At 41.1% G+C, this 11,339-nt stretch overlaps 1 long non-coding RNA gene across 1 annotated transcript in view; it reads right to left on the bottom strand.

Annotated features, from left to right (window-relative positions):
• Nucleotides 1–2,463: 2,463 nt before the first annotated feature.
• LOC148119900 (uncharacterized) overlaps nt 2,464–11,339 on the bottom strand; it is a 43,539-nt gene continuing 34,663 nt past the window's right edge. Inside the window, exon 3 of the long non-coding RNA XR_015734899.1 lies at nt 2,464–8,528. This is a non-coding gene — a long non-coding RNA (uncharacterized LOC148119900). The remainder of the gene's footprint in view (nt 8,529–11,339) is intronic.

Genomic DNA, 11,339 nt, shown 5'->3' with positions numbered 1-11,339 from the left:
CCTTTTAGTTGGGACCTACTGATAGGAGTTAGGGCAGAAGTAACTCTGATTTTTTAAAAAAATATATATATATTGTCTTTTTCAACTGCTCATTGAAAGAACTTGCCATTGTGTGAGACTTAACAGTGACTTATGGGGAATGTGACTCCCTCTCATAAATGATTTTTTTTAACCTACACAGGAAAGAAGTGGGCAGGTAAATACGTGTCCCATTATAAAGCCTTCAGTTATGCATGTATGAGATACCAGCTCCATCTAGAACACCATCACTCAGAAACAATGCTGAGCTTAAATCTGTTATTTTGATCTAAGCTCACCAGATTTTTTTGATGAACAGATGAACTTATGAAAACTTTAATACAGCCATTTTCTGGTAAGCTAAAGCACGGAGCTCAATTTACTCTTTGGTAAGAATTAACCATAATTATCCTATGTCCATTTTCACTGTTCATTTTATTCTTATTGGCCTTGTGAAGATTAAAAACTTGGTGAGACTCTGAAGAGACCCTCAAAGTGCAGACAGTCTGCCCAAGACTGCAGCAGGATAATTACTGCCAGCAAAATCAGAAGGAACACTGTAACACCATCGCAAATAAGCAATAAATTTATCTACTCACAGATGCAACCATGCATGTTAAATACTTGTTTCCCCTCAGGCAGGATAAAGAAGGATAAATAAATAAAAATTGCCAAGGCTATGTCCAGAGCAAGAATGAAAAATCTATTTTTCATGGGATGACATTGTAAATTAAAATAAACAGCGAGGATTTGAGAACAAACGAGAGACCAGATGAACTGATGAGCAAACAGAAAAACAAGCAAATGGAAAAGTCGTCGAAAAACCAGGAAAGATTGTTTACCTAAGCTAAAATCACTGAGATCACAGGAAATGCAATCACTCCCCACACTCAGAAATGCCCTCACTATATGTGTGTGGTACACACGTGTGCACATGTATGTAGAAGTCAGGGATCAGCACTGAGTGTCTTCAATTGCTCCCCACATCACTTTTGGAAATAAAATCACTTATTCACAAGTTTACCCAGATGGCTGGACAGTGAGCCTCAGAAGTTCACCTATCTCCACTTCAGTGCTGGAGCTCTGATTGCACGCCACTGTGCCCAACTTCCCCCTCACCCCACCCCACCTTACCCCATGGAAGCCATGGATTCAATCTCAGGTCTTCCCCTTGAGATGCATGTGTTTCATCATCTGAGCATCTCCCCAGCCTAAGGTCACTTCTTTAAACAATGTAGTTTAATATTTCATGGCATGTGCATATTCCAGGACATTTTTAACAACTTAGTATGGGGACAAATTTTTCCACAAGCATGTGTAGCTGAAATTCAAATACAGCTGATGGTCTGTGTTTTTATTTGTAATCTAGCAACCGTACCTATGGTGAGTAATATTTATCTTCAACTGCTGGATTTAGAATCACTTAGAAGACTGGAGCACACCTCTGGGTTTGCCTGTCCATGAAGGTATTCCAAAGATGAACATCTGGGGGAAGCAGGGAAAATCTGCCCTGAATGTACCTGAATGTACATAGCACCATCCCATAGGCTGGGGGAAGGAGCAAGACATCAGAGCACCAACATTGATCTCTGCATCCTGACCCACTGAGATGTGAGCTCGCTGCCACAAACTCCTGCTGACAGGGAAAGAGGCTGGCCCTGCTGCCGTTCCCTCCCTGGGCTGGCTCTGCTGCCCTTCCCTCCTACTCTGCTGGGCTGGACTGTACCCTAAAACTGAGAGTTGAAATAAGTCCTTCCTCTCTTGCCTCCTTCTCAGTCTTTGGTCACAAAACACAAAATTAGCTAATACCTTGAGAAGCAATAGAGGAGTTAGCCAACTTGCTGGGTCACAGTTGAGTTTAGAATTCAAATCTTAAAACATTTACTTGTAAGCATCTTCCATGGGAGAATAAACCAGAAGAAAGATTGCAGCTAAGTCCTTCAGAGAAGGCAATCAAGAAGTATGGAAGTGGGGGTCAGGGGGAAGAAAGGGTAGAGATGGAAACATACCATCCCAAGTGACCTGAAAAGGGTTTCTCAAAGTAAATGCAATTATTCAAATTCAATTATTACTTTCAATTTAATTGTCTGGGCTAGAAAGATAACTCAGTTGGTTAAGTGCCTGCCTTTGTGGAGACAGGTGAATCACTGGGGCTCACTGGCCTACTGGCTTAGCCTACTCGGTGAGCTTGGATCCAAAGAGAGACCCTGTCTCAATAAACAAGGTTTTTTGATAAATTATACCTGAGGTTGACCTATGCCCTGTAAATGCACACATACATGTGTGCATATATACTCACACATACACGCATCACAAAAAGATAATATATGGCTTTCTCAGCCTTTAGGTTAAGGTCAAATATAAAAATAAAATAAATAAAATGAATTTTCTGAAAGAGTTTTTTTTAATTCAATGACCTCATTCCACATTATATTCTCTTTGCCAAACTCTTGTCTCTCACCTTAATCTGAACTCCTGAGAGAAGTCAAAGTCTTCAGAATCCAAAAGCTATCATATGAGAGGGATCAATGCACAGTGTGGATTCAGCACCTTGGACAGTGGCAGCTGCTGTGGTAGGGAACACACACACATACACAGAGGCACAGGCACGCACGCTGCACGCACACACACAGATGCTCACTACTCTAAACATGTAGGTTTTGCACGCTTACTTCTCCCTATGCAACCAGTTGCATGTTCTCTCAGGTTTCTGACCAGTATAAAAGGTTAGTGTACCACTGGGACAAATGAGCTTCCAAACAAATGTTGAAATCAATGCCCAAGGCACCCACATCACAACTAGAGGCTTTTCTTTGGGTATACCCTCTCTCTAGGTCCTTTGTCTTCTTTAGTTAATTTTTCACATCTATTAAAAATTCTTTATGGATTTTTTTCATTCATTATGCAGTCCTAATGGCTGAAATAGTACTTGAGTATTCGAGATGTCACAATTATACAAAGGAATAATGTGTAAGAGTTTCCAGGGGTAAAAGATGAGGCAGAGGGTGAACTGCAAAGTGTTAAAAGGCGAGATGGAACCTTTTTGTCCCAATTATAGTGATGGATGCTTAATTTCATATGTTCTTCATAACTCATAGCACCATACATTATTCAGTATGAATTGCACTATATAGTTATATAAGTGTTATATAACTATTTCCTCTGAACTGAAACAGTCCCACCTGGAGGGAGAGGAGGTTCATAAGACTTGGGAAGTAAAAAAAGCACAAGGGCGTGTAAGTAAATGACTTACAAAGCCTAGGAAGCTCCTGAAACTTACAGGATTCACAGGCCTCTCCCCAAGGTGGCACAAACAGGAGCAACTGCCAGGAAGAAGAGACTCTCCAACTGGGAGAGCAGCCTGCAAGCTGTGCAGGAAGCCCAGGGTATTGCAGTTCTCACGAGCCATCACCATGCTGGGATGGGCCTCTGAGGCACACAGTTGCCCTTGAGTCCAAACCTCACCCATTCACTAAGCTATACCACAATGAAATTGTTTTTCTGGTTTGCAACTGTGCCCAATGCGAGGTGAATAGATATTGGTTCGTGATGACCCCGAAAAAGTCACACAACAATAAATTACATGAGATTCAGTAAATCCTATAGGGAAAAAAATAAAAAGACACCACAGAAAAGAAACACTGACAACCACCTCTGCTGGATGGATTGTGTAGGGTCCCACTCTCATTCAACATTCCTTCAAGACAGTGTCTAAACTGGCTTAACTCTGAAAACTTAATTTAAAGAGGCATTTACAAACTAGAGAGAAACCACATTTTCGGGGTGAGGACAAAAGACTGGACTTTTGTATGTGACCCCAGAAGGTAGAACTTGGACCAATGAGCAGAAGCAAGGAGATAAACACATAGAATTGCTTTTTGTGTCTAGGGAAAGCACTGAACCGCAGCTGGACAACATCCTTCCAAAGCTTGTATTAAAGAGGTGTGGGTTTAGGTGAATGTTGGACTAGACACCAGCTGACAAATTTTCACAAGTGTGGAGCTCTATTTTAAACTTCCCTGACATCACACGTATTCATCATGTTTCATTATGAACATGTCCTTACCTGTATTACTTTTCATAAAACAATTTGCTGTTAAACAATTGTGATGGCTCTTCTCTCAGAAGACAAAAACAGCATTTTAAATGCATTCCTTGTAGTTTCAGTAATTATTTTTAAAAGAATGACAACATTTATGCTAACTTCATTGATACTGACAATAAGGAAGGACTTGCTTGTTTCTATCATATTTCCTGGGAAAATATTTCCCAGTTAATCTCTGAAAGTGTTCAAAATAATAGCAATCTTTGGCCCAAATCAGTAAACTCTCATTTAACAGAACATAGAACCATTTGGATGTTGGAGGAAACCACTTGTTTGTCCTGGCCACCCAGAACCAAAATAACCACACAGAAACTATATTAATTAAAACACTGCTTGGCCCATTAGCTCGAGCTTCTTATTGGCTAACTCTTACATTAATTTAACCCATTTTTGATTAATCTGTATATCACCACGTGACAGTGGCTTACCAACAAAGTTTCAGCACATCTATTTTAGGTGGTTCCATGGCATCTCCTGACTCTGTCATTCTTTCTCCCAGCATCCAGTCCAGTCCTCTCTGCCTACCTAAGTTCTGCTCTATCAACAGGCTAAGGAAGTTTCTTAATTCATTAATGGTAATCACAGCACACAGAGGTGAGAGGACTTCCACAACACCTCTCCTTTTCTGTTTAAATAAAAAGGAAGGCTTTAACATAGTAAAATTACATATAACAAAACAGTTATCAAGCATGAATTACAGTTACAATATTTCTATTTACTTTATCTTTTATCATAACTAAGGAAAACTATAACTATATATTCCTCAACTCCATCAAAGACTCCAGAAAGATATAATATTACCTAAGTTAACAGGAAGTGCATTGTACGCAACAACTTCCAAAATTCTAGAAATGACAGAGACATCTCACTGCCTAGACAGTCAACCAAAGTTCTTCTGTACCATTGGGGCATCCATCTTCAGCCTACAGGCCCATAGTATCCAGCAGACAATTCCATGAAGCATGAAATTTCAAAGACAGTTCAGTCATTTTCTTCTATCCTGTCAAAAGTCTTGCAGACTCTTTCATGAAGCAGGAACCCCAAAGGATCATCTCACTTTTAGGCAAGTTCAGCAGTCATCTCTCTGTGGGTCCTGTATTTTCAGTTAAGCAGTCCAGGCAAGAACAGTGTCTTGCCCAAATGGTTAGCAAACTCCATAAGGAGCCTCTTTGATACTTATCTTCCTCTTGAAGTAGACTGGTGCTGCCAGGAGCAGATGTATCTCACTGTCATGAAAAGTCCCAAATTTTTAAAACATTTAAATGCCATATTCGGAAAGATTTGAAGAATACCTAATTAACTGAAATATATCTCTATATATCTAGAAAACCTAATATGACTACAAGCTTGATAGATGATTATATATTGACCTATATTTTTAATTATACACTACATTTTTTTCAGTGAGCTACATAAGCACAATACCTTAATCAAGATCAGAAATTCATATACATATAACAAAATTGAACTTAAATTTGAATCAATAAAGCAAGATCCATACCAATGCAAAGTATCCATCTCTATAGCATATCCCCCTTTAAATGTAAAGAAATATTTACAAACAGTATTTGGGAATATGGGCATAGTTCTGTCCAAATTTCTTCCCGCTGTTTATTGGGTGAAGTGCTTCTTTGTTGGGATGTTTATAGCAACCTTTCAGGTGCTCTTGTTCCATCAAACCATATTGGTCTGGAAGCAATCCACAGATTCTTATCTCCTGTGAAAACAAAAGAAGAACCTCTTTTCCAAAACAACATATTCTTAGACTCAAATTCTGAAGTCAAGATACCTTTATAATATACATGCTGGTTTAGCTTAGCAGCCCATACAATGAAATGTCTCTCTGTACTTAGCTCCTTCACAGTAGAAAAAAATTCAAAGAAATCATAATAATGTACATAATCCAGACTCTCTGTGAATTTTCCATTTTACATGGCTTGTTTTTCTTTATTCCTTTTATCTATGACTATTTGTCATAAAGTCATATATCTATGACTTTACCCTTTTTTAAAGCATTAACTTTATCTTATGACTCTCTATGCTCCTTTCCTTCTCTCTTCCAAGCCTACATACATTTATCCAACACTGTGACCCATTTAGAGTTCTTTTCCATCTGGATTTGTCTTTATTAGATATCTGTAATTTTTTACAGCCCAAGGTGTGTCATTAATGGGGTATATGTGGTACTTCCTGTTTGCTAGTGCAGTCTAAAACTTAAGTTGTGCCATTATTATGGTATATATGGTACTGCCTGTTAGTGCCCTAAAAATGGAAAACCACTATAATTTTCATGTTCTTTCACAGTTTTCCTTCTGTGTAAAATGGAATCACTAACTTATTCATTGGAGCCCAAAAGTAAAGAAGCAAAAAAAAAGAAAAGAAAAGAAAGAATGTTTAGCATGTCTGCCTGTGGTTATAAGATCCTTAGATGCAGTCATTTGATTGGAATAAGATTATCTGCATTAAAGATGCTAAGCTGTTGCCCTGTTGATATTTTTATCAAATAATTCATTAAGATAATTCATTTTTCCTTAATTTAGACATACATTTAAATAAGGCCATGACAGCATCTTTAATAATAAAAGTATTATTACAATCATGACTTTACACTCTGCTACTTTCCAGAAAGTCACTGCAAGAATATTTAAAAGGCTTCTCTGATGAAATCATATTGTGTCACATAAGCTTTGTTTCTGCAATCACATAAATTAACCTTAGGAAACCTGACTAAAGTAGTCTGTTCTTTATGTCAATGTTATATAAGAAATGAAGTACGGTTTCCATAATTATATATTGTGTATATCATGTGCAAGATAGTATCAGGCCCAAATTTTAAGAAAAACTGTTCTGTCTCTCTCAAAGTGGTGTAAAAGCATCTTGAGGGCTCCTGTCAGAACATACTCTCTGGCAGAAGGAACAATATTGAAAATTCCAGCCTGGTGCTAGAGAGATGGCTGTAGATACAGGATGTGCTGTGTAAGCATAAGGACTTCAGTCTGATGCCAGCCCCCATGTCAAAGTCAAGCCATGACAATGATGAATGCCTGTGACCCCAATGCTGGGGACTGGGAGACAGGGGGAGCCTAAGGGCTCACTGCCCAGCCAGACAGTCTAACTGCAGCAGCAAGCTCTAGTCTCAGCAAGAGGAATGATGGAGGGAGACATACAAAGTTGTTCAAACATCGTGCTGTTGAACATGACCTGTGATCTCACAACTTCTCCTCTGGACAAAGTCTATTTCATTCCTGCTTCTTAACAGAAAGAAGCTGAGTCAAATAAAGATGGTGTCCCTTGCAGCTATGCTACCACTCTTAGCTGGGTGTGGTCTCTACGCATAAGACTTTCTAGTCCCTACAGGAATGGCATTCGTGGTCACAAGAAGAAAACACAGCAGAACAGAAATTCCTAAAACACCAGGTTCTAAACCTTGCTTTTCTCTCAATTGGCCAGATACAAAACACACACACACACACACACACACACACACACACACACACACACACACACAGAGTACCAGTGTCCTTAGAAACCCTGGGGCTCAGAAAATTGAACCTTGAACCCTAACAAGCACCCTGTCTCTGCCTTTGGAGATGCCGGCAACGCTGCACCGTCTCCATAGCCTATCAGCCTCTCTCTCCTCTCACTCCCCCACTGAGCAGTATTCTCCAGATTTGTTCCAGGAATATATTTATTGCTGATATGTGTTAGGGTTTGTGAAAAAGCTACAGGGCAAAACCAGCTGCAGTGATGCTAATTTATTCCTTCTGCCACCCGCTCGCCTCACTCATGCAGGAGCAAGAAGAGAACTCTAGCACCTTAGCAAAGCTCCCCCTCTCCATCCGAGCTTCGACTACCCATAGGGGGCATCAGTGCTGAAGGATGCTTATTTTACACTGCAGAATACTAAAATGAGAAAGGAAAAGAAAACCAAAGGAGGCTGGCCCATCCACCAGATTCTGGAAAGGAAAAGGGAATACATAGAGAATATCTGCTTATTTGATAGAGAAAATGGGAGGACGTTCTGGAAATTCTGGAAGTGCTCAAGGGTCTTACAAGCCTGATGTGTTCAAAGGAAGTATATATTATTCCTCCTTGGTGCTGGGGACCTGCACATTTTAGAGGGTAGAATAGAAATAAAAACTACACTTAAAAAAAAATTCCTGTGACCACAAGGCCCAGCTCCAGGGTCATGCTTTACAAGTTATAGTCCATGCTTAGCTTTTTGGTAACTGTTTCCTGCCCTCTTTCTACGTAATAAGCCACCACTACTCTCAATTACAAAGAAAATGAATAAAAATGAAAATAGTAATACAGAATACTTGCTCAGCTGATGACTCCCTCGAGGTGTTGACTAGAGACGGGAAAGGGCAGACCTCTGAGGCAGGCAGACTGGAGGCGCTTCCTTCTGTTAGCAGATGCGGAGAGACTGGCCTTTTAGTTTAACCAATGTCAGAAACCTAGACCCCTCCTTACCCACAGCCTCATCCACCATGCTCTCAGTGATTTCCTTCCTTCATTACTTCCTCTCTCCCTCCCTCCCTCCCTCCCTCCCTCTCTCCCTCCCTTCCTTGATAATAGGCAGCCTCTGGACACTCAGCTTGGCAGGGCACAGAGAAGCCATTGCCTGAAGGGCAGGATGATGAATTCAGAAACTGGGATCAGTGAGAGATTAGGCTCTCCGCCCAGGGAGTGCTTTCCTGCTGAAGGGAAGATAAGCAGGGAAGGGAGAATGAGAACACCAGTCACAGCAGATGGTTCCTGGGATTCGGAGGAGAGGGAAGGAAGGAGAAGGTGGTGGGAGATGGAGCTGAGGGAGAGAGTCTGAAGGAGAGCTAGCGGGGAGATAAGAAGCCCCTGCAGACAAGGTCTGGGCTAACCCTCTGCCTGGATGACCATTAGGAGTCTGCTGTGGACAAGAGAACACTGCAGTCCCTGTAGGGGAAGATGGGATGGCAGGTCCAGGGGACAAAGTTTCGTGTACAGAAGACCAGGATCACTTTCTAGCCCCCAAGTCCAACCATCTCATTTCCAGGTTCACAGGCTCTACTCCCAAGTCAGCCAGCAGGGAGCAGCTCCTGGGCATTCCATGACTACTTGCTGCAATAAATGGACAATTCCTCTCTTCAACTCATACCTAGCAAAACACCCCGGGAAGCAGCGGTGGGAGCTGAAGAACCAGTTAAGGCTAAACTTAGCCCTATCCCCAAAGTTCTGGAGACTTTTCTTCTCCTTTCAGGAAAAATATCAAATATTATTTTATGTGGAAGCCCGGATGGGCAAACTAGGTGAAAAGAAAGCTGCCTTGGCTGAAGCAAAGGTGTTCATTTGCCACCCCTCCTGGCAATCTCTTCTCCAAATTGTCTCTGGGCTCTCACCCAGTCAAAGGCACAACAGAGCACAACCGGAAACCCTCGTTCTATGAATGAAGTTCAACTGGCAAGATACATGCCTTGGACAAGACAGACAGAAGAAGAAACCGGAGTCAACCAGAATACCTGATCAGACAAAGAGAAGAGTTCAATAATTCTTTTAATAGCAAAAGATTTGCATCGGTTTGCAAAAGTTTCTTTAATGGCATTTTTTTTAATGACAAAAGATTTGCAAAAGCTTCTTCTCCACAGAAGAACCACAATTTTCCAATAAGTCCATTTGAAAAGAATCAGCTAAAATTAGGGAAATGTGAATCAAAACCACAGGATACTACCCACGTCCTTTAGAACAGCTATTGTTCAAAACTTAAAATGGAAAATTACAAGGGTTGGAAGGAACATACAGAAACTGTTGTGAATATCTCCTAGAAATGAAAAATAGTATGTCCACTATGTAAAGCAGCATGACGGCTCCTCCAAAAATTATAGATTTATTCTGCGGTCCCACAATTCCCCTTGTAGAATTATAAGCAGGTACCTGAGGAAGTGTTTGTATAATATACCCAAGCCCACAGCAGCGCTAGTGACAATAGCTGAAAGAGAGAAACAAACAGAGGGTCCATCGCCAGATGAATGACTAAACAAGATGCTCCATGCTAACAGAAAAATGATCGTCACTCATTCTTTGAAAGAGATTACTGTGTGTACAGAGCATGGATGAACTTTGGGGATATTACATCAAGTGGGATAAACCAATTACAAAAGAATAATTGTATACATTTTCACTTCTATTAGATTCCTCAGATTCAGATTTGTGAAGGAGAAAGGAGAACAGTGGTTCCCAAGGACTGGGGTGGACACAAAGCTTCAGTTTAGCAGGAGAAAGGAATCAGAAAATGGATGCTGGCTGTCATTACACACTGAGTACACTTGATGCCGCTGAACTACACACATGTAAACAGGTGGAATGAACTTTCCTCTTGTTTGTTTGTTTGTTTTTTCCAGGAATTACAAACACTTTCAAAGGGAAAAAAAGAGGAGAAAGCTGTCGGTATGGTATGGGCTGACCCTGGTACTGGCAGGTTATTTTTCTTGATTACATCCCCATGACAGTTAATCTGACTGTCAACTTGATGGGACTTTGAGTCACCATGGAAACAAGTCTGGGCGTATATGTGAGCAGAAGTTTCTAGACTTGGTTGACCGTGGTGGAAAGAGCCATCCAAAGCATCCCATAGGCAGAACACACGATCTGAACAAAAGAAGTGGGCTGAGCGCCAGCACTCATGGCTCTCGGCTTCCTGACTGTGGACACGATGTGACCATCTGCTTCCTGCTATGGCCTCCACTGTGATGGGCTGCACCTGTGGCCAAAATCAGACTTTGCCTTCCTTACCTGCTTTTGTCAAGGGTTTGGTCTCAACAGTGAGTCAGGGAATTCAGTCCCTCACCAGCGAGAACAAAGTAGAAATTGACTCAATGCTCACTCCTTCAGGACACTCTGCTTCAAACTCTGCCTGGGATGACTGAATCTGAATCCATCATGTGGGTTGGAATCAATGGTTGCCACTAATTGCCCTTACAGGTGCAGAGTCTGTGTCCCTCACCTTCTATTTTGGACTGTTCCAGCCATTATCCTCCCTGCCTTAGCGAGCCCCATCAGGTGTGGGAATCTGGGCAGATGGAAGCTGTTTGCACGTAAGTGGAGCCCTGTGCTCCTCTACCAAGAATTCTGGGTATTGATCTCATCTGAAAAATATCGATTGGCCCTTTTTGTTCACTTAGCTATCCAGTAAGCTAAATATGAAGACCCAGCTATGCTGGCATTATACTTTATATTAGCATTA

This window comes from Myodes glareolus, chromosome 14, assembly GCF_982192425.1.
Source record: "Myodes glareolus chromosome 14, mMyoGla1.1, whole genome shotgun sequence".
NCBI classification, from domain to species: domain Eukaryota; kingdom Metazoa; phylum Chordata; class Mammalia; order Rodentia; family Cricetidae; genus Myodes; species Myodes glareolus.
The sequence above is the reverse complement of the archived record's forward strand: the minus strand, read 5'-3'. Positions and strand labels throughout refer to the sequence as shown.